We start from the raw sequence: 17,187 nt of genomic DNA, 5'->3' as shown, positions 1-17,187 counted from the left end.
ACATGAGTAATAACAGAAACTTACAAATAGCAAAAAAAAAAAAAAAAAAAATGGAGTCTCTTCATGGCTCAGCAGAAATGAATCTAACATCCATGAGGGTGCAGTTTCGATCCCTGGCCTCTCTCAGTGGGTTAAGGATCTGGCATTTCAGTGAGCTGTGGTATAGGTTACAGACATGACTTGGATCCCACCTTGCTGTGGCTGTGGCTTAGGCCAGCAGCTACGGCTTTGATTCGACCCCTAGCCTGGGAATCTCCATATGCCATAAGTGCAGCCCTAAAAAGGAAAAAAAATATATTGGGTGTCATAATTTTATGTAATATAATGTATAATAATACCTTAATAATTTGTTGTCTTTATTGACTATAAGATTTTTTTATCCTCCTCACTTTTCTGCAAATTATATATTGGATCATCAGAATTTGTATTTTGAGCAACTTCATTTTCTGTATAAGTGAAAGCAATGTTAGTCACTCTTGGCATATGCAAGATTGTAAGTAATTTTGATAATTTTTTTGTGGTAATTAGTGAGATATGATAGTGTTCGTGTTTTTCATTTTTTTATTACTCAATGAATTTATCACATCTGTAGTTGTATAATGATCATAACAATCCAATTTCACAGGATCTCCAACCCACAACCCAAGCACATCCCCCACCCCCCAAATTGTCTCCTCCGGAAACCATAAGTTTTTCAATGTCTGTGAGTCAGCATCTGTTCTGCAAAGAAGTTCTGTCTGTCCTTTTTTCAGATTCCACATGTCAGTGAAAGCATTTGATGTGGGTGTCTCATTGTATGGCTGACTTCACTTAGCATGATAGTTTCTAGGTCCATCCATGTTGCTAAAAATGCTGGTATTTCGTTCTTTTTGATGGCTGAGTAATATTCCATTGTGTATATGTACCACCTCTTCTTTACCCACTCCTCTGTCGATGGACATTTAGGTTGTTTCCATGTCTTGGTTATTGCAAATAGTGCTGCAGTGAACACTGGAGTACATGTGTCTTTGCGAGTCATGGTTTTCTCTGGATAGATGCCCAGGAGTGGGATTGCTGGATCAAATGGTAGTTCTATGTTTAGTTTTCTGAGGAATCTCCATGCTGCTTTCCACAGTGGTTGCACCAATTTACAATACCACCAACAGTGTACTAGGGTTCCTTTTTCTCCACACCCTCTCCAGCACTTCTTGTTTGTAGACTTTTGGATGATGGCCATTCTGGCTGGTATAAGGTGGTACCTCAGAGTGGTTTTGATTTGCATTTCTCTAATAATGAGTGATGTTGAACATCTTTTCATGTGTTTCTCGGCCATCTGTATGTCTTCTTTGGAGAATTGTCTGTTTAGATCTTCTGCCCATTTGTTGATGGTGTTGTTTGTTTTTTTGGTATGGAGCTGCAGAAGGTATTTGTAAATTTTGGAGATTAATCCCTTGTCAGTTGATTCATTTGCAAAGATTTTCTCCCATTCTGTGGGTTGTCTTTTTGTGTTATTTAGGGTTTCCTTTGCTGTGCAGAAACTTTTCAGTTTGAGTAGGTCCCATTTGCTTATTTTTCTTTTTGTTGTCAATACTCTGATAGGTGGATCTGAGAAGATGTTGCTGTCATTTATGTCAGAGAGTGTTTGGCCTATGTTTTCCTCTAGGAGTTTGATAGTGTCTGGTCTTATATCTAGGTCTTTAATCCATTTGGAGTTTATTTTTGTGTATGGTGTTAGGGAGTGTTCTAATTTCCTTCTTTTCCATGTGGCTGTCCAGTTTTCCCAGCACCACTTATTGAACAAGCTGTCCTTTCTCCATTGTATAGTCTTGCTTCCTTTGTCATAGATTAGTTGGCTGTAAGTGCATGGGTTTAATTCTGGGCTTTCTATCCTGTTCCACTGATCTATATGTCTGTCTTTGTGCCAGTACCATGCGGTTTTGATGGTTGTTGCTTTGTAGTATAGTCTGAAGTCCAGGAGCCTGATTCCTCCAGCACCATTTTTCTTTTTCAGGAATTTTGATAATTTTTTAAGATTTTTCTGCAGATGTAACTATTACCAAAGAGCTGTTAGGAGTCTTTTACAGGCTGTGATAGTATTATAATAAATTTCTGATAAATTTATACAAAATATAATTTTACTACATCAGGAGCTGGTGATTCTTGTGGAACAATTTTCTAGAAAAATATTTATCTCTCCATACATCAGTTTTGTGTAATTCTGAACTTAATTTTAAATGTAAATTTATACAATGACATTTCAATATTTCTTTTGACAATTTTCTATCACTTATGGAAGTTGTGCAAGAAACCAAAAGTAGCTTTATGATTTGTATATATTTCAAAACATGTTATGCATTCTATTGCCTTATCCCCAATTAAAAGGAAAAATAATTCTAAAATTGTCTACTGATTTATATTTGGTTCATCCAAAGCTTCATACAAAAATAGTGTTATTTTCCATCAAATGTAAGAAAATTAAATTTAATTCCTATTTCAAAACCTGTGGATATTCCATCTTGCAAGGTTTTTTACAATCTACTGCCAAAATTCACTGCATATCCACCAGCAGTTGCATCCAGACATGCCTGCTACTGTCCCTACTGCCATCTGTGCCCACATGCTGGTCTAGTTCCACTCCCCTGTTCTTGGTGGCTTGGGACTGTCCCAGGCTCGCAGGGTCCTTTGCTGTATGGATGCCATTTGCAAAACTTGGAGTCTGAACCTGCCCACGCATGGGCTGCTGCATCACCATCACAGCTTACATGCGCTGCCTCCTCCATAACTGCTCATGCACATGCTCTATTGCCCCATCTACGCTGACAAAATGCAAGCTCAAAGATAAGAATTTCAAGACACTGGGAGCAGAGCACTAAAACAAGCACGGGGCCCTTCTTGGCATGGAGTCCTAATAATTGTACAGGTGGCAGCCTGAGAGGCTTGCCCTGGAAAGCACTCTCAGAGCTCTGTAAATTCATATGACGGTGATTTCACTTACTGGCTTTCTCCCATTCATTTTCCTGGATCATAAAAGCTCAGTTCAGTTTAGCAAGGTACCATTAATTAATGTTTGGGTAGATGAAGATAAACTCACAAGACTAAGAATGAACTGTCCAAAAAATGGGAAAATTTGGAAGATCGATGCCACAGAAACCAAGACAAGGAATACTTCAAAGTAATCAATGGTGTCAAGGGACACCAAGAGGTCATCAGTAAGTAAGATCAGGACTGAAAATTTTCCATTGACTTTAGCAACACAGAAGTCACCTGATCTTAGATTTTTATAATCTTAGAAATAAGTTGTTTCAAGGGAGAAATGTAGGCTGAAGCCCAATCGGAAGTGCATGGAGAAATGAGTAGAAGCTGAAAAATGGACTCCCGCAGCCCCTTTCATGCTGCAGCCTGAGGCTCACTAGGTATGGTCCCTTTACCTGAGGAACTATAGTGCTGCCCTCTGCTCTGAGCCACCCTTCCCTTTCTGTGACATGCAAGGAAGAGTCCTAGGGAGGATCAGGTAGTCTGTAAAACTCTGTTGCCTCTTATTCATTAATCTTGATACTTTTCATATCTTGGACTTCTCAGACTGGATAAACTTTGCTCAGTATATTCTACTGTAGTTTGCTGAACCCTTTGATTGGACTTTGAACACATAAATTTTTCCTCATAGCAACTCAGTCAACAAAAGTTGATAATAGGGGAAAGTCTCATCTAACCCATCAAAACTGTATTCATTAGACCCATCATAAATGTACCAACCCTGCTTTGGCCCCATCAATAATCCCCCTTTTTGATGAGTAATCAAGCACCACCTGGTCTGAGTTTCCATCATCTCCCTTATCTGGATTATTACAATAGCCTTCTAATAATCTCCCTGCTTCTATCCTTGCTCACCAACACAACAGCCAGAATGACACTTTAAAAATATTTAAGTCAGGAGTTCCCTTCGTGGCGCAGTGGTTAACAAATCTGACTAGGAACCATGAGGTTGTGGATTTAATCCCTTCCCTTGCTCAGTGGGTTAATGATCTGGCATTGCCGTGAGCTGTGGTGTAGGTCGCAGATGCGGCTCGGATCCTGCATTGCTGTGGCTCTGGTGTAGGCCTGCAGCTACAGCTCCAATTAGACCCCTAGCCTGGGAACCTCCATATGCCGTGGGAGTGGCCCAAGAAATGGCAAAAAGACAAAAAAAAAAAAAATTTTAAAATATTCAAGTCAGATTTTATTCTCCCTTTAAAATTTTTGTTCTGCTCCTTGTTTTACTCAGAGAAAAACCAAACTTCTAACAATGGCAGATGAAGCCCTCCTTAGTCTACTCTCTGACCTCTTCTCTCACTGATTTCCCCCTTGCTCTCCTTGCTGGAGTGACACTGACTCCTTGCTATTCTTCAATCCTGCCAGGAAAAGCTGGATTTAGGATCAACCTAATTACTAGCCATGGTCATCCTTACTTCTTTTTTCATAGCGCTTAGCACCTTTCTGAATGTAATTTTGGGAGGGCAGGGATCTTTGTTTATTCATTAATGGATTTCAAGTGCCTAGAATGGTGTCTAGTACACAGTAGGTGCTCGGTAATTGTTACTGTTTGGCCTGGCACTTCTCCTAATTCTGTTCCACTTCCCTTCCCCTTTTCACCATGGGGGCCTGGGGATTCTTTTCTAAAACTTTATTTCAAGAACAAATTTGAACTTTTTAAAGTTGAGGTATGATTCATGTACTGTAAACTTCACTCTTTTAAAGTGTACTATTCAGTACCTTTAGGATATTCATAAGGTTGTGCAACCATTGCCACCATCTAATTCCAGAATGTTTTCATCACTGCCCACAGAAAGTCCCCAGCCCTTAGCAGTCACTCCCCATTCTCATCTCCCATTCATCCTCAAGCAACCACTGATCAACTTTTTGTCTCCTAGATTTTCCCATTCTGGACATTTCATTAAATGGAGTCATACAATACAATACGGATTCTTTTAAGATAATATTTTCAAAATTTGACCATGTTTTAGCATGTACCAGAACTTCATTTCTTTTTGTGGCTGAACAATATCACATTGTATGGGCATTCGGGTTGTTTCCACTATTTGACTATTTTAAACAATGCCGCTACAAACATTTGTGTGGACTTTTTGTTTGAATACCTGCTTTTAATTCTCTTGAGTATACATGGAAGAATGAAACTGCTAGGTCATGAAGTAATTCCATATTTAACATCTTGAGGAATTGCAAAACAGTTTTTCAAAGTGGCTGTACCATTTTACATCCCTACCAGCACTGTAAGGGTTTGTTTTCTTCCTGTTTTTGTCAACACTTATTATTGTCTGTCATTTTTTATTATACATATCTTAGTGAAGGTGAAGCAGTAGCTCATTATGGGTTTCATTTGTTTGTTTTTTGTTTGTTTGGTTTGGTTTTATTCTTTTTTTAATAGTTGCACTTATGGCATATGGAAGTTCCTGAGCCAGGAGTTGAATAGGAGCTGAAGCTGGTGCCAATGCCATAGCATGGTAACACTGAACCCAGGCCACATCTGCAACCTATGTGGCAGCTTATGGTGATACCTAATCCTTAACCTACTGATCAAGGCCAGGGATCGAACCTGCATCCTCACAGAGACAACATTGTGTCCTTAACCTGCTGAGCCATAGTGGGGACACTTCATTGTGGTTTTGATTTGCATTTTCCTAATGACTTAAGTATATTTTCATTGCATATTGGGCATTTAGATAAATGTCTATTCAAATTTCTTGCCTGTTTTATTTATTTATTTTTAATGACTAAATGAATTTTATTACACTTATAGGTATACAACAGTCATCAAAACCAAATTTTACAGCATTTCCATCCCAAACCCTCAGTGCATTCCCCCACCCCCAACCTTTCTCATTTGGAAACCATAAGTTTTTCAAAGTCTGTGAGTCAGCATCTGTTCTGCAAATAAGTTCATTCTGTCCTTTTTTTAGATTCCACATGTAAGTGATAGCATTTGATGTTGATGTCTCATTGTCTGACTGACTTCACTTAGCCTAATAATTTCTAGGTCCATCCATGTTGCTAAAAATGCCATTATTTCTTTCCTTTTAATGGCTGAGTAATATTCCATTGTGTATATGTACACATTTTCTTGATCCACTTCTCTGTTGATAGACATTTAGGTGGTTTCCATGTCTTGGCTATGGTATATAATGCTGCAATGAACACTGGAGTACAGGTGTCTTTTTGAGTCATGGTTTTCTCTAGATAGATGCCCAGGAGTGGGACTGTTGGGTCAAATGGTAGTTCTATTTTTAGTTTTCTGAGGAATCTCTGTACTGTTTTCCACAGTGGTTGTACCAATTTACATTCCCAACAACAGTGTAATTGCTGCCCATTTTAAACTTCTTTTGTTGAATTGTAAGAGGTTTTTTTGGTTTTTTTAATTGTCTTTTTAGGGCTGCACCCATGGCACATGGAAATTCCCAGGCTAGGGGTCAAATTGGAGTTGTAGCTACCAGCCTATACCACAACCACATCAGTGTCAGATCCAAGCCATGTCTGTGATTTATACCACAGCTCACAGCAACACTGGATCTTAACCCACTAAGTGAGGCCAGGGATCGAATCCACATCCTCCTGGTTACTAGTCAGGTTCATTATCACTGAGCCACAAGGGGAACTCCTATAAGAGTTTTTTTAAAAATATATTCTGAGAGTTCTCATTGTGGCTCAGCCGGTTATGAACCTGGCTTGTAGTCATGAAGATGTGGGTTACCGGCCTCACTCAGTGGGTTAGGGGTTGCCATGAGCTGTGGTGTAGGTCACAGACACAGCTTGGATCCCACATTGCTGTGCCTGTTGAGTAGGCCGGCAGCTGCACCTCCAAAGCAACCCCTAGCCTGGAAATTCCCATATGCCACAAATGTGGCCCTAAAAGCAAAAAAAAAAAAAAAAAAATTCTGGATACTAAATCATTATCAGACATGCGATTTGCAATATTTTTCCCATTTCACAGACTGCCTTTTTATGGCATTCTTTGATGTATAAAAGTTTTAAATATTGATGAAGGCAAATTTACCTTTTTTTCTTTGATTGCTTCAACTTAAGGTGTTATACCTAAGAAGTCATTGCCTGATTCACCCCTATATATTCTCCTGACTTTGTAGTTTAACTCCTACATTTAGTTTTTGGTGCATTTTGAGTTAATTTGTGTATATGGTATGAGGTATGGATCCACTTTCATCCTTTTGTATGTGAAAAGGGAAAGACTACACTTTCCCTAATATTTTGTCTTGGCAGCTCAGTTGAAAATCAATTGACTTTAAGTGTTTGGGTTTATTTCTGGACTCTCAATTATATCCCATTGACCTATATGTCCTTATGCCTGTACCACACATTCTTGATTACTGTAGCTTTGTAGTTTTGAGATCAAGGAGTCCTCTAACCTTGTTCTCCTCTTAAAGATTGTTTATTCAGGGTTCCTTGCAATTCTGTATGAATTTTAAAGTTAAGTTTTCCATTTCTGTCAAAAAAAAAAGACCATTGATATTTGGATAGGAATATATGGGATCTGTGGATTGCTGTAAGTGGTACTGCCATCTTTCACAATATGAAGTACTTCAATCTGTGAAAATGGAATCTTTCCATTTATTTAGATTTTTAATTTCCCTCAGCACTGTTTTTTTACTCTTCAGTTACAAGTCTTGTGTATTTTTGGTTAAATTTATTCCTAGGTAGTTTATTTTTTTTGATACTACTGTAAATGTTATTTTTTCTTAATTTTTAAATTGTTCATGGCTAATATGTAGAAATGTAACTGATTTTGTGTTGATCTTTTATTTTGTAAGCTTGCTGAATTTGATTATTAGCTCTAACAGATTTTTTGTGTGTGGATTCTTTAGGATTTTTTATATTTATTGTCATGTCATCTTCAAATAGAGATAAACTTCTTCTTTTCCAATTTGGATGTATTTTTCTTCATTTTCCTGCCTAATTCTCCTGGCTACAACCTCTAGTATAGTACTGAATAAAAATGTGAGGGTAATCATCCTTGACTTATTCATGATGTTAGGAGGGAAGCATTCAGTTTTTTGCCATTAAGTATGATATTAGTGGTGGGTTTTTTTGTGTGTTTTTTTGGTTTTTGTGTTTTTTTGTAGACACCTTATATGAAGTTGAGGAGGTTCCTTCCTAATGTATTGAGGAACATTTTATCTTCAAATGGTGTTGGATTTTGTCAAATGTTTTTCCTGACTCTACTGAGATGATCATTTGGATTTTGTTTCTTATTCTATTCATATGGGTGTATAACATTAACTGGTATTTGAATATTATGCTGGGTGCATTCCTGGGATAAATCCCACTTGGTCGTGGTGAATAATTCTTCTATATGTTGCTAGATTTGGTTTGTTAGTTTATTGCTGAGAATTTTTGCAACTATTTTCATAAGTGAGTTTGGTCTGTAGTTTTTTTTTGGGGGGGGGACTATAATTTTGTTATTGGAAAACAAATGTACAACTTGGAATGGATTTGAGGCAAATTGTGCCATAAGCAGATTTTCTTTAAGTGGCTAAAACAAAGCTTAAAGAGCAAGTAACAATAATAGAAAATGTTTCTGGCACAGGACCAGCAGTATAAAAAATAGTGCATGAGTATCTGTATAAAACACCCATTTTGCAATAGTGCCATTTCTAAGTACATATTGTCAACTGTGCATATCCATGTGGAGTTACAATTCCACATTTTAACAATAACATGCTAACAGTTCCTAAATAAAACTACTTTAAAAAAGGCATAACCAGATGTTCCCTCATTTGACCAACTCCATCTAAGTTTAGATGTGCAGAAGGGCTTATATATATCCAGAGTAAGCCACATGCAACATATTACTTGATCAATTTTCTAAAATAAGGTTTCAGAACCATAACAATAAGATAAGGGAAGAAAACATGGAGGAATGAAGTCCCAATTACTATACCCGCATATACATATGTATATGTGTGTGTATATCTATATACATGTTTGACAGTAGGGGAATCCTTTTACAGATAAGTTACAAAGAAAAGACAGTTTTGTACAAGAAATTTAACACATTCTCAAACAGTCTGCAGTTTGCTGTCATCATTTGTACAAACTCTTCATAGTTTACTTGATCATCTCCATCAATACTTGTTTCCCTGATCATTTCATCAACCTCTTCATCTGTTAACTTCTCTCCAGGGATTGTTATTACATGGCGAAGCTCTGCTGAACTAATATAGTCATTGCCATCCTTATCAAACACATGGAATGCTTCTCTAATTTCTTCTTCCCTGTCAGTGTCTTTCATTTTTCTTCATCATTATCAGAAATTCCAGGAAGTCAGTTGTGTCATTACCATCAACATCTACTTCATTAATCATGTCCTGTAACTCTGCTTCTGTGGGATTCTGCCCAAGAGACCTCATTACAGTTCCCAGTTCCTTTGTTGTTATAGTTCCATCATCATCCATGTCAAATAGTGAAAAAGAGCAGATTCTGCAATCTTCTCTTCAGTCAGTTGGTCATCCATGCTATCTCTGGGACATGACTACCTAACCACTCAGCTCTCTTGCTCCACCTGGACTCTGTAGTTTTCTTATAATATCTTTCGCTTTAGTATCAGGGTCATACTGGACTCGTAGGATGAGTTAAGAAGACTTTCCCCCACTCCCTCTACTTTTGGAAAGAGTTTTTGAAGTGTTAGTATTTACTTTACATGTTTGGCAGAATTCATCAGTGAAGCCATCTCTTCCAGGGCTTTTCTTTTGGGGACTTATTTTTTTATTATGACTTTAATCTCTTTTTTATAAGTCTATGCAAATATTATATTCCTTTTTGAGGCAGTTTTGATAATTTGTAGGGATTTGTACATTTAATCTACCATATGCAGATCTATCTACTATAACTCCAGACACTGAAGGTTAAAAATGTTTGATAAGTGAAGAATCCCGACTTATCTTGAATAAGGAGACAAATATTTGAATTTTTTAGCTTAAAAACACCAGAAGAATCTAATGTCCCCTTGATAATAAAGGATTTGAGAGCTAAATAGTCAAGAAAGTATGCAAAATAGAAATAGAAATTGTACCTAAATATCTAACTGGTATGTTCTAAGAGGAATATTAGAAAATGGACAAATATAGGCACTTAGGTTTATGAGTTCAAAGTAAAACTAGTCTATTAATGAATAAAACATTTTTTTCCTGGGTAAATACTATAAAATTTTCTTTAACCGAAGGATACCAAGGAAATGAGATTCTAGATTAAACATTTTTCTGAGATCTGAGCAAATTCATGTTCATTGAATAAGTTTCTCTTCTTTCCTTCTCTCTTTCTATAGAAAATTAAGAAAAATAGTTATAATCCCTCCTCAGAACCCATGTTTGTAGTAATAACATTAATATTTCACATCAAAAAAGAAAGCTTAAGATAGAAAACTGAAATAGAAATAAATATTTTAAATGTAGAAACATTTTCATAATTCTATTTTTGTACATTTTAGGCAGATTATTTTACTCTATATGTATCTTTGTTCTTTGGAGGGTACCTCACTGTTTATTTTGAATATCTTTTTTTTTTGGCTTAAGAAAAAGTATTCATTTGAGTCTATTTAGTTAAACACTTTAGTGTCTGAGATCAATCACATTTTACTTCTCTTTGTCTATCTTTCCTTCAATTATATTTATTTAATATTGAATATATTGAAATATTCAGTATATTTAATATTGAAAAAAAACTCCCAAATTTACCAGAGATTTTTGTTACATAGTACATAATCTCTCCTCCTATCTGGTACTTTGTTTTATTTTGATTTTTGTTTGTTTTTTGGCATTCCACTTGCACTTTATTTATTTTAAGATTTTATTGAAGTATAGTTGACTTACAGTGTTATGCTCTACAACAAAGTGATTCAGTTATACATATACACACATCCATTATTTTTCAGATTCTTTTCCCATATAGATTATCACAGAATATTGGGTAGAGTTCCCTGTACAGCAGGTCCCCATTGGCCAACGATTCCATATACCACAGTGTGCATATGCCAATCCCAAATCCCTAATCTGTCCCTCCCCTTACCCACCTGTCCCCTTTGGTAACCATAAATCTATTTCCAAAGTCTGTGAGTCTATTTCTGTTCTGCAAATAAGTTCATATATATCCTTTTTAAAGATTCTACATATAAATGATGTCATAAGATATTTAGCATTCTCTGACTTACTTCATTTAGTATGATAATCTCTAGGTCCATCCATGTTGCTGCAAATGGCATTATTTTGTTCTTTTTTATGGCTGAGTAGCATTCATTGTATATACATAACACATCTTTATCCAATGCTCTGTCAATGGATATTTAGGTTGCTTCCATGTCTTGGTTATTATAAACAATGCTGCAGTGAACATTGGGGTGCATGTATCTTTTTGAATCATGGTTTTCTCTGGATAGGTGCCAAGGAGTGGGATTGATGGATCATACAGCAGTTTTACTTTTAGTTTTTATGGAACCCTCATACTATTTTCCATAGCGGTTATACCAACTTATATTCCCACCAACAGTGTAAGAGGGTTCCCTTTTATCCACACCCTTTCCAGCAATTTCCTTTTTCTACTTTTTTCTTTCTTTTTTTTTTTATGACCACACCTGCAGCATATAGAAGTTCTCAGGGTAGAGGCTGAGTTGGACCCACAGCTGCAGGCCTATGCCATAGCCATGGTAATACCTGATTAGAGCCCCTTCTGCAACCTATGCAGCAGCTTGTGGCAACACTGGATCCTTAAGCCACTGAGTGAGGCCAAGGATCAAACCCACATCCTCATGGATACTATGTCTGGTTCTTAACCTGCTGAGCCATAATAGGAACTCCCAGCATTTTTTGTCTGTAGACTTTTTGATGATAACCATTCTGACTGGTGTAAAATGATACATCATCTTAGTTTTGATTTGCATTTCTCTAATAATTAGCAATGTTGAATATCTTTCCATGTGTTTTTTGGCTATCTGTGTGTCTTCAAAGAGAAAATCAAACAATACCTAGAGACAAGCAAAAATGAAAATAAAATGATCCAAAACCTGTGAGATACAGCAAAAGCAGTTCAAAGAGGAAGTTTATAGCAGTACAATCTCAGCTTGGGAAACAAGAAAAATCTCAAATAAACAACCTAACCTTACACCTAATGCAACTAGAGAAAGAAGAATAAACAATACCCAAAGTTAGTAAAAGGAAAGAAATCATACAGATCAGAGTGGAAATAAATGGAACAGAAATGAAGAAAACAGTAGAAAAGATGAATGAACCTAAAAGCTATTTCTTTGAAATGATCAACAAAATTGATAAACCGTTACCCAGATTCATCATGAAAAAAAAGGAGAGGGCTCAAATCAATGAAATAAGAAATGAAAAAGAAGTTATAATGGACACTACAGAAATACAAATAATCATGAGAGACTACTACAAACAACTATATGCCAATAAATTGGACAACCTAAAAGAACTGGACCAATTCTTAGAAAGGTACAATCTCCCAAAGCTGAGCCAGGAAGAAATAGAAAATAGGAACAGACTAATCACAGGTTCTTCCTTTCTGATATAGTCAGGTGTGAAAGAGATGACAACTTGGCTTAAATGACATTAAACAGTCAATAAATTTACCAGATTTTTGGCTGTACCCTCTAATCTGTAGGTGTATGACTTAAGGTAGAAATTCATATGTTATCTTTGCTTGGGTGGGTAGTAGCACCCAGGATTCATGTAATAATGTCTCAACCACACTATCACAAATGGGAAAGTAGAGAGATGAGGCTTTTAAGCATGTTAACAAGTAGTTCATATTTCTATTCTCTAGGAGATGGAGAAACATTGGTGGGTTTTGATCAGTGATGAGCAAGGTCAACCACAGGGAAACATTGCTCTTGGAATTCTGTGGAGGCGGATCTGTTCAGGTAAGTCTTGTCTTACAGAGGAGAACACTCTTTCTCAACCATGTGTTAGATGTGAAAGTCGGTTACAAGGTCATTTTGCAAAACTTTTCCATCCAGACAAAGTTATTCCAATGAGAATCTAGAGCATAGTGTAGGTCATGTTACATAAACCAGATTGGACTTTGAAAAATGGAATGTCCTATTTTTATACATTGCTAATAAAAACAACAAGCTGATGACTTCTCTCTGAAAATTCTAGGTAATACCGTAACATTTTATTGTTTTAGTTTCTAGGACATTTATATTATAATTTTTTGGTTTTAGAATGGTTCATAGGAAGGGGCACCATTTATTGTATCTTTTGCATTCTGTAATGTAATAAAGAACTGTCTATATTTCATTTAGCTTTTTCATTTAATCTTGTGACACTTCTTCTGTGGGTAGGTATTATTATCATCATTTTAAAATTAAAGAAGCTGATGCTCAGGTTAAGCAACTTGGCCTTTATTGCAGAAATAGCAGAGTTGGAATTTGAAGCCCGGTCTCCCTAACCCTTAAGTCCTTTCTTTCCTTCACCCTTTCTCTTTACTAATACTTATCTAATTACAATGCCATCTTTCCTCTCTCTGTACACTCACTCCCTTCAATGAACATTTTCTTCATGTTTTCGGAGGCATTGGGTAAATTTTAAAAAATCTGTGTAGCTCTGGGTTAGGATAATTCATCTTCATTTGTTCAGGTCGTGTAGCCCCTTGTTTCCTCCATAACAACAGGATAAAGAAAGAGCCAGAGGTTCTGCTTTCCAGTGTCTTACATCACCCAGATAATTGGCAGCCAGGAGAAGGGCAGCTGCCACACTCTTCAGAGATCTATTTAAAGTTCAAAAAGACGCAGGATAACAATAACAAGAAGGTAAGCGTGGCTCTGACCAACCCACCCAACAACAGGAAGAATGGCTGAAAAAGGTAAGATTTAAGGCATCCAACTCTCTTGGCAAAAAAGAGTCCAGGCTCCCTGGATTATTTTATGTTCCCCAATATTTGCTGTTTCTTGGTTATTTTGAAGAATGTGATATCTCTACTTAAGGAGTATGAACCATGTATGTTAGTATAGATGCAAAAAAATGCATGATATTCAATTTATGGACCATGTCTATACATTATATGAATAATTTTGAAAGGATTAAAGAAACAAAGGAGTTTAATTTGTTCATGTTTGTTTTGAAAGATGAGTTAGAAGTAGGTTACTCTCCGGGGTGGTGCTAGATTTGAGGTAGGGTGGTATGCTGGGCCAAAATTAAGGAATTTGAATTCTGTGTCTGATCGCTACTAAATGGCCATGTGAATTTGAGGAAATCCCTACACATTTCTGAGTTTCTTTAATAACTCTCAAATAAAAATAAATAAAATAGTCTTAGTCACCTCTAATATGCTTCACTACTAAATTTCTTTTTTTCCTTGCTTTTAAATTTTTTATATTTGAAGAAAAATGATTGACTGTAATGTGATAAAATGGGCTGAATATATATACCATGTCCAAGAGTGTTTCAATGCCTATAGGAATTGATGCTTTTAATCCTGACAATAACCTCAGGAGACGTGAAGTATTATTATCATTCCCATTTTACAGATAAGGAAACTGCAAAGCTTTGAGGCATAGCAAAGTTCAGCAACTTGCTTGTGATCACATAGAGAGTAGTGGCACCATGTTTTAAGCCTGGACAGTCTCATTCCAGAGCACAGTGCCCTTAAGAATACTTGCAGGCATAACTGCTTGGACATGCTCAGGATTGGACAAAGGGAGAGGTATTTTGAAATTACTCTTCATATTTAATGCACAGAATGTTATGTTCCTATGTAGTCCTATTTCAGACTGGTGTTAGATTATAAAAAATTTAAAGTATACCTGTATTTGTGTTCTGTTGAGTATTCAAATGCACACTTATATTGTTTTATAAGGAATAATAAGTAATACTCTTTTTAGTACTTTATTATATGGAAGTTTTATAATCATATTAAAACATGCTTGTATAAAATAAGTGCTCAATTAAAATATGTGTTAACTTTAAAGTTCTTTGAAATTGGAAAAAATACTAAATATAGGAACAGTTCAAAAAATTACTATGTACTTCCACTGTAATGGCGCCTTAATTCATAAAAAGGCTTTCATCCAAATGAGAGTAAAAGGCATCTCATAATGTTTGCCTTATGCTTAAAGGAGTATCAGATGACAGGTAAAGAGAGGGGTTTTTCCATTTACCAAGTGTGGTTAACACTGTTCAAGGTCACAATGAGTTGGAGAAGCAAGGAAAGCCATTGAACTTGTGAGAGTTAGGAGAGACTCCAACATTTTTAGAAACATAGATGTAAACTACAAAAATTAATTTTCATTTCAGAAGGTATGCTATTATGAGTGCCTTCTAATTTTAGAAGTGTCTCATATCCTGGTGATTTTGTTTTAATGCCATTTAAAAACTTCACATTTTAAAGTGATGGAAATTGTAACAGGAATGCAATTGCTAAGAATATGCATTCTCTGTTAGCTATGGCATCAAATCGAATTGTGCTTTTCAATTAAGAATATAGCTGAGCCTTTAACGCAAAGACATCAATTCTATGTTTTTCTATCCTGTTTTGAATCTTTTTGTGTGGTCTTTGTGTGTTTGAAAGAACAAGGTTGAGAAGCAGTGAATATTTTAAAAAGATACTTCTATAAATTGCTTTTTACAGGTAGGGTTTCAAATAGGAGACATAAGAGGAATTATTGTACCATTGTTTTTTATGTGTGTGTTGGATCAGTGTTGGTTGCTATTTTGAACCAGTTTAAAAAAAATAGAATCTCTTGTCTCTAGTCAAGAATGATTATATAAAGTATAATGCTTTGCTTTTCCTGTGATACTTAAGATATGACACTTAGCTATCAAAGCTAAGAAAGATTTTCAACACCTTTTCCTATGTTACAATTATTTAGTAGGAATTACTTCAGAGTCATTTTCAAGTGTTTTTATGTAAATAGCTGGTCTCTGTGTTATTGAACAAATGCACAAATGTGTTTTGTTTACAACAAACAAACACAGCCTCACATGTACGGCCTCACATTTTATCCTCACAACTCTGGGAGGTGGAGATCACAAGTTTCACCATCCATATTTTTCAAATAGGGAAGTTCAAGCTCAGAACTGCCCAAGGTCACATAACTGTAAAAGGGAAGCCTGTGGTCTGAACACAGGTTTTCTATTCCAAATACCCAGCTGAGTCACAAGTACCCTTTGTAGCAAAGAAAATATGGGCATGGGTATGATTAGAGAGTGTATTTTTTTCCTTGATATTACACCATATTTCCTCTTATCCTCTTGGTTCAGAAGATTTAATGCCAAAATGACCTACCTGATCTGTTTTTCTTTGTTTATTTTAAAGCAGAATCTACATTATCACACCTTCTGGTCCCTATTCTTCTCTTGATTGGCTGGATTGTGGGATGCATCGTAATGGTTTATGTTGTCTTCTCATAGAAAGGTAAAATTTTCAATAACTGAATCCTTTATGAATAAAGAGTATACATTACTCTGGAAATAGTCTTTTCTATTTTACTAATGGAACATTTTATCATGCAGGCAAGAAGACTTCAGATTGACATCATTTAGAAGAATTAAGAAAATCATGAAAATGACAAGATAATTAAACGTTTCTCATGTAAATAACAGCAATGTTTGACATCAGTTTATAAACTTGGATTTGTAAACTGGTTCTTTAGTGGGCTTAAGAATCACTTTAGAAGCATGTTTAAAATTCTGGGTACAAATAAGAACTACAAGAAAATATAGATGAATTTCTCTATAAGCTTGGGGTAGAAAAAAATGCTCTCAACCATGACTTAAAATGGATAAGCAATAGGAAGTTTTGTAACTTATATTAGAAAATTTTGGTCATCCCTCAGATATATAGAATATGTAGAAAAATATATAGAAAAATGAGTTAGAGATACAATGAGCTAGAGATACGAAGAGATAGTTCACAGAAAACAAAAATTTAAGTATAAACTTAACCTTTAACCTCTTTTAATAAGAGAACTATAATTAACAGTGCATTTAAGAACCATTGCTCAGCTTTAAGATAGGAAAAAATGAAGATATTTGGCAATATATGTACTGGGAAAGCTTGCAGAAGTAACTATGCTCAAATACTGTCTTTAGAAATTCATAACGGCACATTATTAGGGGTGTTTGGCAAAGTACCAAAATTACATATGTATTTAACATTTGACTCAGCTATCCCTCTTCTAAGAATATTGACATTTCCACA

General features: G+C 35.8%; 1 long non-coding RNA gene and 1 pseudogene across 3 annotated transcripts in view; one reads left to right on the top strand and one right to left on the bottom strand.

Annotated features, from left to right (window-relative positions):
• Positions 1-16,592, top strand: part of LOC106505720 — a 53,783-nt gene extending 37,191 nt beyond the window's left edge. The window contains exons 2-5 of one of the 3 annotated variants that reach the window (XR_001300385.2): positions 12,811-12,907; positions 13,660-13,851; positions 16,306-16,401; positions 16,500-16,592. This is a non-coding gene — a long non-coding RNA (uncharacterized LOC106505720). Of the gene's footprint in view, positions 1-12,810; positions 12,908-13,130; positions 13,146-13,311; positions 13,327-13,659; positions 13,852-16,305; positions 16,402-16,499 lie in introns of those variants that run through there. The other 2 variants (XR_001300386.2, XR_002337731.1) reach the window with 2 other exon arrangements.
• On the bottom strand, positions 8,442-10,332 carry LOC110256323 (annotated as a pseudogene).

This window comes from Sus scrofa, chromosome 13, assembly GCF_000003025.6.
Source record: "Sus scrofa isolate TJ Tabasco breed Duroc chromosome 13, Sscrofa11.1, whole genome shotgun sequence".
Taxonomy (NCBI): domain Eukaryota; kingdom Metazoa; phylum Chordata; class Mammalia; order Artiodactyla; family Suidae; genus Sus; species Sus scrofa.
Note: the sequence above shows the minus strand (reverse complement) of the source record. Positions and strands in the feature narration are given on the sequence as shown.